Source organism: Oratosquilla oratoria, chromosome 33 (genome assembly GCF_046742065.1).
Source record: "Oratosquilla oratoria isolate Oo_2021 chromosome 33, ASM4674206v1, whole genome shotgun sequence".
NCBI lineage: Eukaryota > Metazoa > Arthropoda > Malacostraca > Stomatopoda > Squillidae > Oratosquilla > Oratosquilla oratoria.
The window spans coordinates 23,869,408-23,874,407 of record NC_134809.1 but is presented as its reverse complement, the minus strand read 5'-3'; the positions used below and the strand labels follow the sequence as shown (position 1 = coordinate 23,874,407).

The window sequence follows — 5,000 nt, the reverse complement described above, 5'->3', positions numbered from 1 at the left end:
AGGTGGAGGAAGGGAAGGAAGAGGAGGAGGAGCAGGAGGAGGAGGTATGGGGAGGTGGAGATAGAGGAGTAGGTTAGAGGAGGAGGTGGAGGAGTAGGTAGGAGGAGGAGGAGGAGGAGGAGGAGGAGGAGGAGGAGGAGGAGGAGGAACAGGAGGAGGCTGAAGTTGGAGGAGCAGGAGGAGGTTGGAGAAGGAGAGGGAAGAGGAGCAGGAGGAGGAAGAGAAGATAAAGGAGGGAAGGGTGTTGAACGTTGAAAGTAGAAAGGGGAAGAAGAAGAGGAAGAGGAAGAGGAGCTTTTGGGAAAGGAGGAGGAGGAGATAAAGGAAGGAAATAGCAGAATATTGAAAGTAGGAAAGGCAATAGAAGGATGAGCAAAAGTAGGAAGAGGAGAAGAATGACAAAAAGAAGGATAAGGACGAAAAAGAGTAGAAGGAGGAGGAAAAGGTGGAAGAAGAAGACGAGGAGTAGGAAGAGGATCAAGGGGATCTGGAGAAAGAGGAATAAGAGGAGAAGAAGAAGGAGTAAGAGGAAGAGGAGTGAAAGGAGAAAAAAGAAGAAGAGAAAGAGGAGTATTAGGAAGGCGAGAAAAGGGAAGATGAGGAGGTGAAGAAGGTCGAGAAGGCAGACAGACTGACAGACAAACAGGCTAGCAGGCATGAAGGCAGGAAAGCTAGAAGCAGACAGGCTAGCAGGCTAGCAGGCTAGCAGGCAGGAAGGCTAGCAGGCTAGCAGGCTAGCAGGCTAGCAGGCAGGAAGGCTAGCAGGCAGGAAGGTTAGCAGGCTAGCAGGCAGGAAGGCTAGCAGGCAGGAAGGTTAGCAGGCTAGCAGGCAGGAAGGCTAGCAGGCTAGCAGGCTAGCAGGATAGCAGGCAGGAAGGCTAGCAGGCTAGCAGGCTAGCAGGCTAGCAGGCAGGAAGGCTAGCAGGCAGGCAGGCAGTCAGTGGGGGGCTAGTTGAGTCACCCTTCTGTTTTAGTGCCATGGGTTGGGAGGGGAAACAAGCTAACCGGTTTGAATTTATTGCCGGGGGGAGGGGAGAGGGGGAAGGTGGGAGGGGGAGTAGAAGGGGGAGGCTCCCCGGTATTACCCTGACATCGCCCGCTTGTTACGGTGTACCGAATAAGTAATCAGTGCTTGGCTCCTGACGCAATCTGTTTGCCCATTAGCGCCAAGAGACACTGAGGTATTCTACTTGCTCTGGTCCTTGTTGAGGGGATACGCGACCATGAGGTTCTGAGGATGGAGGTGGTTCCTCCTCAAGGAGTAGATCTCCCTCATGAAGAAGGGATTAGTCCCTCCTGAGGCAGGGGGTCGGTCTCCTCGACGAGAAGGTCTCCCTCGTGAAGGAAAAGGGTCATGCTTCTGAGGAAGATCTTTCTCCTGAAGAAGGGGTTCTTGCCTATTAAGGAAGAGGTTTTGTCTTCAAAAGATGTCCGGTTCCTGAAGAAGTAGTCCTTACTTTTGGAGGAATTGCTTCTGAAGAAGAGATCATACTCCTGAAGAAGATCTTCCTTCTGCGGAAAGGGTTCTTGCCTATTAAGAAAGATTTTGTCTCAAAAGGATGTCCAGTTCTCGAAGTCCCTTTGGAGGGATTGCTTCTGAAGAAGAGATCACCCTCCTGAAGAAGAATGTCTTCCTCCTTAAGAGGGGAGTCCTGCATCTGAAGGAAGAGGTTTTGTCCCCAAAGGATGTCCAGTTCCTGAAGAAGTAGGCTTTGTTTCTGGAGGAATAGCTTCTGAAGGAGAATGTCTTCCTCCTTAAGAGCGGAGTCCTGCATGTGAAGGAAGAGGTCTTGCTCTCAAAAGATGCCCAGTTCCCGAAGAAGTAGGCTTTGACTCTACTGGAATACCTTCTGAAGAAGAGATCACCTTCTTGAAGGAAGGGATCTCGTCTCTGAAGGATGTCTAGTTCTTGAAGGATTAGATATTGCTTTTGTAGAAGAAGGATCTGTTTCAGATGGATGAAGTCTCTCTCTTACATGAGAAAGTCCAGCTCATGTTCTTGTTTCTTAAGGAGAGGATCTTATACCTGAAGGAGGTCTTACTTCTCGTTGAAAAAGTCTCACCCTTCACGGAGAAAGTCTTATACTTGTACATTTTATATGCATAGATATATGAACCTGCAAATATCACATATTTGTGGCGAAGGTCGAGAGCCCTGTCACCGGCAAAGTTGAACCAAGGGCATGGTTCATTAGCTTCCACGCTGCAAAGTCCTCTGTGAGGGGCACCGTCCTAGCCTCCCAAGTTTGTGACGTTAAACCATATCATCACTTCGAGGAGATGGTAATATAATTTCCAGAAAAAGAAGTTAGAAGACGTCTTTCCAACTGAAATGATTTCTCGGGTGAATTTACTCAAGGTCAGGCTGTCTTTCATTACAGAATCTACTTTGACAGTAAGGGCAAATGCTCCAGGTGGATAGGCTGAGACCATGTATGTATGTATATTTACATATATATATATATATATATATATATATATATATATATATATATATATATATATATATATATATAATATGTAATATGTATATGTATATGAATGTATGTATATGTATATGTATATGTATATGTATATGTATATGTATATGTATATATATGAGTGAAAATTTATGTACAGGTAAAACTATTTACAGCGATGAGACATGCGGGTGTGCGTACTCGGTGGCTGCATAAATAATATAGCCATCATAAGAAAATAAAACATTCTTTCCAACGCTGCAATATGAATTGAGTTTCTTTAAATGCGTCCATATTAAAGGAGTGTCAGAGGAAGAAGAAGATGAAGAGGAAGAAGAGGAATAGGAAGAAGAGGAGGAGAAGGAAGCTGGGAGGAAAGCAGTAAAGGGAGAAGGAGGAGGAGGGAGGAAGGAGGAAGGAGGAAGGAGGAAGGGGAAAGGAGGAAGTTATTGGAGAAGTGATTTGAGGAAGGCTTTCTCGCGTTTAGAGCCTTGAATGGCTTCAGAGTAAATGGTACATGTTAGAGGAGGATCCAAGGCGTCTGATGCTTAGAGCTATACACTGGAGGCACCAAGATGAAGAAGATGAAGGAGATGGAAATGGAGGTGAAGGATGAGGTTTAGGAGGAGGAAGAGAAGGGGGAGGAGGAAGAGGAAGAGGAAGAATGATAGGAAGAGGGGGAAGAAACGAGAAAGAAAAAAATAGACATTTAAGTTGATTTTTTTCTTAAATAGCTAATACTAAAAGGTGTCTGTGGACGTGTTTTTGGTGTTATACTAAATGCTATATAATATAGGACATAACAAAGAGGAATAGAAATATAAGGAAGGATAGGAAGAAGGAGAAAGAGGAGACGTGTGAAATTAGGGGAAAGATATTTTCATCAGGGGGGAGGGGTAGGTGAGGGGGAGGGAGGGGGGCGATATAAGAACTCTGAAACCCTGCAAACGACGACACTAACAAACATATGCCTGAAGGTCTAAGTTAGCGTGACACCAAACGCTATACGATGGAGGACTCGGGAATGTAACAGGTTGAATTTAACCGCGGTAAACCAGTAGTCATATTTAGAGAAATTGCTTTTGTCTGTGTGTGAAAGCAGATGGGGAGGGAGGAGGAGGGAGAGAGGCAGGAGGAGGAGGGAGGGAGAGAGGGAGGAGGGAGGTAGGGGGGGAGAGGGAATGGTAGTGAACGGGGATGGGAAGGGTGAGAGGGAGAGGGAAAGGTGGACCAGATGAAGGGGGTTCCTCTCGGATATGAATATAAACTGTATATAATAGTGGGCAATTAATCACAGTCTATTTTGTTACGTACGTTTTTGCTGTGATTTTCTTCCCCCTCCCCCCCTTCTCCCTCCCCCCTCCCCCCTTCCCTCCCCCTATCCTGCCCTCCCCCTCCCCCTCCCCCACCCTACACTGCCCACCTCTTCCCCCCGTTCCATCATTTTGCATATAATTTGATTTGTCCCGTGTAATGTTTGCGTGTATTGCGCCGTTCCTACCGGTTGTGGTTGTGGTTGTGGTTGTGGTTGTGGTTGTGGTTGTGGTTGTGGTTGTGGTGGTTATTGTGGCTGTGATTATTGTTATGGTTGCGGTTGTGGTTGTGGCCGTGGTTGTTGTTGTTGTTGTTGTTGTTTTGGTTGTGGTTGTGGTTGTGGTTGTGGCTGTGGTTGTGGTTGTGGTTATTGTTTTGGCTGTTGTTGTGATTGTGGTTGTGGCTGTGGTTGCGGTTGTAGTTGTGATTGTGGTTGTGATTGTGGCTGTAATTGTGGTTGTGGCTGTGGTTGTGGTTGTGGTTGTGGTTGTGGTTGTGGCTGTGATTGTAGTTGTGGTTGGGGTTGCGGTTGTGGTGATGATTGAGGTGGTAGTTGTGATTGTGGTTTTGGCTGTGGCTGTGGTTGTAGTTGTGATTGTGGTTGTGGCTGTGGCTGTGCTTGTGTTTGTGGTTGTGGTTGTGGCTGTGGCTGTGCTTGTGTTTGTGGTTGTGGTTGTGATTGTGGTTGTGGTTGTGGTTGTGATTGTGGTTGTGGTTGTGTTTGTGGTTGTGGTTGTGATTGTGGTTGTGGTTGTGGTTGTATCTGTGGTTGTGGTTGTGATTGAGGCTGTAGTTCCGGCGAAACATTTACCTATATATGTATAATAGGACATCCAGGGCAAGTGGTAGTTACTTTCAGTCGTTGTGTATTGAACCCGAGCCAAAATATATTGGTAAAGAAATATACACAGCAATGCTAATAGTACCAACATGGTATAGTGATAGAAACAGGAATATGACTAGTATTTTGTGAAAAAAGAAAAAAAAAAAAAAAACACGTCGTGGTGGTAATTGTAAATTGCAGCTGCAATGGTACTGATCATGGTAATGGTAATAGGAATGGAAATAGTTGTGACCATGGTAATAGTCATTAGTAATAATACCAGAAAGGTAAGGGAAGGTTGAAGTTAGGTAAAAGGGTAGAGGTCAGATAAGAGTTCAGGGTAATTGTAAGGGTAAGGTTAAGGGTAATAGTATAGGTAAGAGTAGAAGCAAATATCAAACAAA

The 5,000-nt window shown here is 45.6% G+C and overlaps 1 protein-coding gene across 1 annotated transcript in view; it reads left to right on the top strand.

Annotated features, from left to right (window-relative positions):
* The window catches only part of LOC143017808 (uncharacterized), a 319,061-nt gene that overhangs the window by 85,447 nt on the left and 228,614 nt on the right, over window positions 1-5,000 (top strand). The gene's annotated exons all lie outside the window — the stretch shown is intronic.